We start from the raw sequence: 9554 nt of genomic DNA on the forward strand, positions 1-9554 counted from the left end.
TAAGTAAAAAAAAAAAAAGCTAAAATCCTGATTAATTTTTATAATTTGGTCTATTTTCTAATTGTTTAGCTGGCTAACACTTGGTCTAATTATTTCTAGTTTCTCTTGCTGCATTATGATTTATGAAATTTAAGAAATTATATTTAAATTATATTATTTAACTTAATTACATATTATATTCAATCTAATTGTAGTATTGAATAAAATAATTAATTTTACAATAGAAACATGAATTTTTAATTGTAGCTAATTATAATATTTTTATTATTATAGTTATAGTTAGATACTTTAAAAGAAAATAGACTATTGCAAAATTATCATCATTATTAGTTAATCAAACTATTCAACATGTTAAATTAGCATCATTTTAAACAAGTTATAGTTGAAGAATTTGAATTTAATATAAAAAAACATTCTTTCTCATCCGAGATGTGTAACCTAATATAATGAACTATTATCTAGGGCTGTGCAAAACTACCAATTGAACCGAACCGAAAATTGAATCGACCCATTTAGGTTTGGTTCTATCAAGTACTCAAGAGATGTTCGATTAATCGACTCATTGGTTTAAACCAAATTTATTACTCAATTCGAGTCGGTTGCATAAAAATTCATCGGTTAAGCTTAAAACTAAATCGAAATGATAAAAATCAGCAAAAATAAACCGAATTTACTAATTCGGTTCATTTGGTTCGATTCAAATGCAAATTTTGATTCGATTGGATTCAATCTATTATAAAAAGAGTTCAGTTTGTATTTTATGACTTTAGTTTGATTCGATTTGATTCAAACCCACCGTTTGCTCAGTCGTGCTATTGTCCACCTAACGTTAGACATCAGACATGTAGAACTTACTAAAATATCCTTGAGTTGCCGATGATTGTTGGATCATTTACATTAAAAGAGATGTATATGTAAGTATTGACAATAAAATTATATAAATAGATTTCAGTCAATGAAAAAATAGCAAGGATTATTATAATTTAATTCTAACAATTTATGTTCATTTGTAAGGATTTTCGTCATTTATATTTATGTATATTATTTTTGTAAACTATATATTTTAGTTGGATGTTCGAAATGAATTTCTAGGTATGTCACACACACGTATATAATGAAAAGTTATAATCAAATTAACATATGAGGACTTCTAATTTTAAAAACTAACTATGAGGTCCTTAATTTACTATTCCATTAATATATTAGTCTTTCCGTCTAAAATAGCCACTATTAAGTGGCAGTTGACTAAATATTAGTCCCTTATGTTAACACTTTGGTATTTGATTATCATTAACACTTTGGTCCCTCTGTTTTGGATTGAAAGACCAAGTATTAATATAATCATAATTCAAAGGCTACATGGTTAGTTTTTAAAAATAAAAATCCTCGAGTGTTAATTTGTTAAATAATTGAGGGAGTAATTTATTATTTTTCTTTCTTTTAATGTGCATCGTATACCTTGTACTCATGATTTACCATTTTTTTTTATCATATAGTATTATAAGCTAACTACTATCTTGGTTACTATATTAGTTATGAGATAGGTATCTCTACAAAATAATAATAATAATAATAATAATAATAATAATAATAATAATAATAATAATTGCCACCTTAAATTTAATAATTTAATTTCCACTGTATCTATTTCTATTTTACCAAAAATATTAGATTATTTTTTTATTCATAATTAAGTTTAAATATTAGTCGGTTATTATCATTACTAAAGATATCCGTATTTTTTCCTCATTGAGTTAAAATTTATTTTATTTAATATATATTAATTTTTTAATTACGTTCAGATATTTTTAATCGATTTAATATATTTATTTATTTTTTTAATGTAAGAAGTCATAATGCACACCAAGGCATAACTTAATGGTAAATGCATATACAACCTGACAATAGACTCAGGTCCAAATTCCCTCCCTCAATATTCAAAAAAAAAAAAAAAAAAAAGAAATGAAAGAACTCATAATTGAGTTTTTTGTTTTTTTAATATTAAGGTTGCCAATTGAGTTCAAAATTTGAGTTAAAATTGTCACAATAATAAATTTCTAAAGATATTTGTATTTCATCTTTGCTAGAACCAGTAGCCTATGTTTCTGAGTTGATCAATCGTGAAACTTATAGTTGGCGGCAAGATGTGATCCAAGCAATGTTTAGCGTAACAGAGTCAGCTGCTATCCTTAAAATCCCTATTAAAGCCTATACGGACCATGATATGCTGGTTTGGAATTTATAAAAGAATGAATTATTTACAGTTCGGTCTGCTTATGTCCTTGCAGTTCATTCTCAGTTGGAAGATGTTCCCTCTTCTTCTGGAGATGCGAATAACGATATCTGGAAATGGCTATGGAATCAGCAGTTACCTCCTAAAGTCAAACATTTCAGCCATCGTCTTCTCTTAAATGTCTTACCAACAAAGTCTAGTTATATGTCTTGTAAGCAATTTGATTGATTAGATTTTGAATATAATATTCATATAATAAATATTTTATTATTAATAAAAGGCATCTATTTATCTTTTATATTTTATTATTTGAATCTTAATAAAAGATAAAATTCATAAAACAATACCGCTTTGCAAAATAAATTATAATATGGTTATAATTGTGAGTTTTATATATATTGCATTAAAACAATATCTCTAACTATTCATGGTCAATGTTTTTCTTATTATTGGACAATGATTAAAGCTATTGAAATCGGTACATATTATGTTCTTAAGGAAGCAGCTGTTCTCATAAGCTGAGATATATATAATATCTAGAACTAATATGTAAGTGTTTGTTATTTAAACAAGTCCACTGAATTGACCTACATGAGAATTCCATATACAGAATTACCTGTGTCTATGGAATATTCAAGTAATGATTGTGTAAGTGATCCTTTAACTTGAAATTACTAAGCTATCTTGTATGCGGATAACTATGTTTTGATTCTTCGTTCACATTATTCATTTATGAATAATAAACAATGATTTTTTAGACATAGTAGGAACAGTATGGAGATACTTGTGTAATTAAGAGATGATTTATCACTTTAGGTAAATCAAGAAAAATGTTCTAATTTTTCTCTACTAGTATTAATTAAGAAATCATTGCGCAATGTAGAATGAAATTAATAAATTAGATTTGGAATTTCATTCAAATGATCAATGGCTAAGATTAAGAGAACTAACATGATTTAATAAAACAGATACACTCCATACCTAATTACTAAATCAGAACATTAATGATGGAGGAATATTAATTACACTGATAAATCATGCACTGAAAAGTTAAGTCAAACCACTTTGACTTTCTAAATATTTGGATAGACAATATATTTGACCTTCAAATATTAATTAATTAATTTAATTTATATTTGTTGCCAACATATTTGAAACCTAAAAATTACACACATAAAAATGGATATGAGAAAGTGAAAACGAGAAATCGAATCAATGATGACTTGATTACAAATTAGTTTTGAGACATTAAGGGCAAAACTGTAATTTACATTTAATTACAATTTTATCTAAATTATTAAGTATTGAATTAATTGATTTATGTCTAAAATTTATCTTAATAAATTTTAGATTAAATCAATTAAGTCAATACTTAATAATTTAGATAAAATTGCAATTAAATATAAATTACATAAGATAAATTTTAGATTAAATCAACCTAATATTTAATTATAATTTATTTATTTAAATAGTTAAATAAATAAATATAATTGATTAAATTAAAAATCCTATTACTATATGTATTATGATTTATTTATTTAAATTATTTGAATAAATAAATAGGCACATATATATTTTAGTTATAATTTATTTATTTAAAAGGTTTAAAATAATTATAATTAATTTATATATGACCTAGGGTTTTCATAAATAAGAGATTAACAGAGAGTGGTTGTTGATAGCCACAAAACTAAACAGAGAGTGGTTGTTGATAGCCACAAAACTAAACATAGAGCCTACAGTAGTTAGTACCATTATACGCTCGAACCTCTCAATCGTCTAAAACAGTTTTAAAGTTTTTCGATTGTCCATTCGTGTGGATACTATTAGATGTCAGATACTTAGACGGCTTGTGGTTTGCGACAACCTAGCTGCGTAGAACGAAGTTTCGAAGAATCTGCAAAAGAGGTATTCTTCTAAATAATTTTATTGCTTTAATGGTTTAAATGGATCCCTATTGGTATAATTATTTTGTTATAATTATATTATTCTGCTGTGTATTATTGATATTGAAATCCAACACGAAGATCATGCTTTGTAGGCGACGGTAATTTTGAATCCATCTATGGTAATTGTGATGAGGAGGTCGAATCTTTAGAGCACATTTTCTTACATTGTCTAACAACAGTAAGTTTTGGCGAATATTTCCTTTGCGTATTGACACTGCCATAATTTCTTTATCTTGGATTGATTGGTTTGTGCAATTAATGGAAACTCTCCATCAAGAGCAACTCCAAATGGCCCTTATGATAGCTTGGGCTCTATGGCGTTCGAGGAACTTATGGTTGTATCAACAAAAGAAGCTATCTGATGTCTAAATCTTACACTATGCTTTTAATCTATTTTATGACGTTTTAGAAGTGCAGGTCCGAGATAGCAACTTCTGTGCAGGCACCTAGTGCTAGAGTTATAAAGCTGAACTCTGATGTGAGTAAAAAGGAAAATCAAGGATGTGGTGCAGGTCTAATTTTGAAACCATAATAGGCAGGTTATGGTTGCTGCAGCTAAGCGCTCAAATCTCATTCTCCCTCCAGCCGCAGCGGAAATTGAAGGGACCATTTATGGTCTTGAGCTTGTTGGACAATTAAGCTTCACCCGCTTGCATTTTGAGACGTACTGTCTGGACATCATCTTAGGATTAGAAGCAGTTACTATTGTTGGAGTTAATGCTGCTCTAATCCCAAATGGGGCCCGCGGAAAAATGCCGGTGGTAGAAGTAAAAATAAAATTATCGACAGTAAAAGTTAATAGCACCGATAAAAATTTTAATTACTATTACCACATTTACCTCCAATAATTGTGTATATTGACGACCGAATCCACCAGAAATAATAATCATGGTAAAAAATTAAATAATTACAATAAATGCCAAAAAAATAGGGACATCGAGATTTACGTGGTTCGCCCTTTAACTGTTAAGGCTACGTCTACGGAACAAACTCTTAATAATTCTTCCACTATAAAATAGTAGGTACAAATTAAAGAGATTACAAAAATAGTGACACTCTAAGTGTTTCCCAAAAATACCCCAAAAAATTATAATCCTCACTATTTTCTCTCTTTCCCAATTTTAGGAACCCTTTCCTTAAATTCTCTACACTTAACTGTGTAGACTTCTTTGTTTTATGTTTGTACATCTGAAGAGGCAATCTTCTCCTATATTTATAGGAGAAGGGGACGCGTGATGCATTAATTAAGGCGTCCGTTTCTCCTCTTTTTATTTCTTTATTTAAAACGTGTATATAACTGTATACACGTTCGAGTCTTCCTTTTTTTTTTCTTTTTTCAAAAGTGTGTGGGTCCCACATGTCGAAGGGACCCCACAACAATTCTCCCCCCTCCTGACTACATTGTGGGACTTTCCATCCCTGCTGCTTTGACATACAGCTCGAACTTCTCCTTCGGAACGACCTTTGTCAATATATCCGCAGCATTTCTGTCTGTGTGAATTTTTCGCAACTGGAACTGCTCAACGGCAAATCTAAGCCAATCATATCTTATATCAATGTGCTTCGTCCGTGCATGATACATAATATTTTTGCTCAAGTCTAACGCACTTTGACTATCACAATAAACTATATATTCTTCCTACTGCACACCCAGTTTTGTCTGTGTGAATTTCCTTTCCTGCTTTCGTTGCTGCAACATACTCTGCTTCGGTCATTGATAACGAAACACATTTTTGTAATCTTGACTGTTATGAAATAGCTCCCCTTGAGAATGTAAATAGGTATCCTGATGTAGATTTTCTTTCATCAAGATCACCGGCCGTATCTACAGCTGTGTAACCAACAAATGCAGGCTTTTCACCTCCAAAAGTTAAACATAACTTTCAAGTTCCTCTCAGGTATCTGAAAATCCACTTCACTGCTTCCCAATGTGTCTTCTGGGGATTTGACAGAAATCGGCTCAAAACACCAACTGCATGAGCGATATTTGGTCTTGTACACACCGTTGCGTACATCAAATTTTCGACCGCTGAAGAATATGGAACATTTGACAAATCTCCTTTTTCTTTCTCTGTTGATGGGTAAGATTTCTTACTCAACTTGACGTATGCGGTAAGCGGAGTGCTAACTGGTTTAGCATTCTTCATATTGAACATCTTTAGAACTCGTTCAATATATTTTTCCTGCGATAACCATAACCTGCAGGACTTTCTATCTCGGATAATCTCTATTCCGAGAATTCGCCTTGCAGATCCCAAATCCTTCATGTTAAATGCTTTTGACAAATCACTCTTTAACCTACTAATCATGTGTGCATCTGGTCCAACGATTAGCATATCACCAATATATAAGAGAAGGATGATAAATTTACCATCAGGGAATTTTTGGACATATACATAAGGATCTGCATATGTCCTTTTGTATCCTTGATTCACCATGAAAGAATCAAACTTTTTATACCATTGTCGCGGCGCTTGTTTCAACCCGTACAAGCTCTTGTTCAAGCGACCAACCATGTCCTGTTTTCCCTTGACCTTGAAACCTTCTGGTTGTTCCATATAGATTTTTTCCTCTAAATCCCCATGCAAGAATGCGGTCTTCACATCAAGCTGCTCCAATCAAGATTCAAACTGGCTACTAGACCTAGCACAACTCGAACAGAACTCATTTTCAGAACTGGTGAAAAAATCTCATCAAAGTCAATACCTTTCTTTTGAGTAAAGCCTTTGACGACCAATCGAGCTTTGTATCTCACTAGGTTGCCATCATCTTTCTTCAGTTTGTACACCCATTTGTTCTTGAGTGTTTTCTTCCTTTTTAGAAGTTTCACCAGCTCATATGTATTTTTTTTTTTCAAAGAATTCATCTCCTCTTGCATGGCCTTTGTCCAGCAATCTTTATCTTTACAAGATTGCACATCTTGGAAGCTCTCTAGCTCCCTCTCATCAGTGATCAAAATGTAATTAGAATTAGGGTACCTTGTAGATGGTTGGCGTTCTCTGGTTGACCTTCTTAACTGAGGTTCAACTCCTTCTGGTGGAACGCGGTTCTCTGGCTCCCCCTGCTCAACACCCTCTACAATCGTCTCTTGATCCCCCATGACTAGCTCTTCTTCTTCTTTCCGTTCTGATTCTGGCATTCCTCCTCTCGTGACATCATCTGTAGGAATGCTTCATGGTGTAATATCAACAACACCATCACTTGTGGATTTTCACAAGTTGTATCTGCCACGATTTCATTCTCGTGGAATACTACATCTCGGCTCCGGACAACTTTCTTTTTCACTGGGTCCCATAATCTATAGCCAAACTCTTCATCTCCAAAACCGATAAAAGTGCAAGGAACTGACTTGTCATCAAGCTTTGATCTCTGCTCCTTCAAAACATGCATAAATGCCTTACAGCCAAATACCCTCAAGTGAGAGTATGAAATATTTCTACCTGTCCAGACCTTCTCTGGGATATCAAAATCCAAAGATGCTGAAGGTAGTCGGTTGATTAGGTAGACAGCAGTATTGACAGCTTCTCCCCAAAATGGCTTTGGTAAGTTGGTCATTCTTTCAACAATGGTCCGATTCATCCATTCAGCAACACCGTTGTGTTGAGGCGTACTAGGAACTGTCTTTTCATGCCTGATACCGTGCTGACTACAATAATCTCTAAACTCCTTAGAGATATAATCACCACCATTATCCGTGTGTAAACACTTCAATGCCACTTCAGTCTCCCTTTCCACCATCGCATGGAATTACTGAAAGTGCTTGAATACTTGGTCCTTTGTGTGCAACAAATATATCCATGTTTTTCATGAGAAATCATCAATGAAGGTCAAAAAATATCTACTTCCTCCAAGTGATTCTACCTCCATGGGACCACATATGGCAGAGTGTACCAACTCTAACTTGTTGTCTCTCCGTCTAGAGCTTTTCTGAAGTGAGACACGATGTTGTTTCCCAAATAAACAATGATCACAAGGGTTTATTTTACCTTTGGCTAATGGGATGAGGGACTTCTTAGCCAACATATTCAACCCTTTCTGAAATGAGACACGATGTTGCTTCCCAAATAAACAATGATCACAACCTGCGCCAGCCACTTATGCCATAAATTTAGTGAAGCATCATCTCCAACTGTATTCAGTTGACCCGCACATATTGTTGCATGCGTCTTATACAGCGAGCAACATAGTTTTCCTCTCGCCACCGCCAAAGACCCTTTAGTAATTTTCTAGTTACCGTCACTTGTATGACGGTGATAACCTTCATTGTCCAGTACACTGACAGACAACAGGTTTAACCGAAGATCGGGAATATGTCTCACATTTTTAAGTGTTAATGTGCACCTGACACTTGTCTTCACGCAGATATCACCGATTCCCACCATTTACGAGACACTATCATTTCCCATTCTAATAGTGCCAAAATCTCCTACTTTATAGGTGAGACTATTCCCTTTTCGGAACACAGTGGTATGAAGCATCAGAATCTACTATCCACTCGGTATCTGCATCTCCAACATGACAGCAATCTGCATCATGAGAGACTAAAGTCACATCACCATCTTCTGCTGAGACTGTAGCAAATGTATTTTTGTCATTCTCCTGTCTTTGGTTTGCATTCTCCTGTTTGAGTAAATGACAATTCCTTTTGAGATGACCCTCCTTACCACAATGGTAACATTTTCTCATCTCTCTGGACTTAGATCTACCATTTGACTTTTCATGCCTTGGACCTCTACTCTTGCTTCGACCCCTATTCTCTGTGACAAGAGCTTGTGAAATGGTACTGGCAACGTCTCTTCTTCGTAGTTCTTCATTGAGTAGTCTATTCTTTACAATAGACATTGTTACCTCACCATTTGGAGCTGAGTTACTCAATGATACCACAAGAGTATCCCAATTATCCAGTAGAGATCCCAATAGTAGGCATGCTTGCATCTCGTCATCCAGGACATACCGCTAACTGCTAACTCAGTTATGAGTCCTCCAAAATCATTCAGGTATTCTGTAACTGATTGTCCCTCTGACAGCTTCAAGTTCATGACTTTATGAATCATGAACACTTTTCCTTGAGCATTTGTAGCCTCGTACATATTCTCTAATTTCTTCTAGAGAATTTGGGGATCTTTTTCATTTCTCACATGGTAGTACAAACTAGAATCTATCCATTGGCGTATTGTACCCAATGTCTGGTTTTTTAACTTGTCCCACTGCTTTTCTTTCATTTCTTCTGGCTTTGCACTGTCACCTTCAATTGGATCGTACAGATCTTTGCAATTGAGGTAATCCTCCATTCTGGATTTCCATATTGAATAATTCGAATCCGTCAATTTGATCATTGCCCCGTCGTTAGCCATGTCAAACTCTAAATCTGA

Source organism: Jatropha curcas, chromosome 1, assembly GCF_041381405.1.
Source record: "Jatropha curcas cultivar XTBG-Jc1 chromosome 1, XTBG_Jcur_1.0, whole genome shotgun sequence".
Classification (NCBI taxonomy): domain Eukaryota; kingdom Viridiplantae; phylum Streptophyta; class Magnoliopsida; order Malpighiales; family Euphorbiaceae; genus Jatropha; species Jatropha curcas.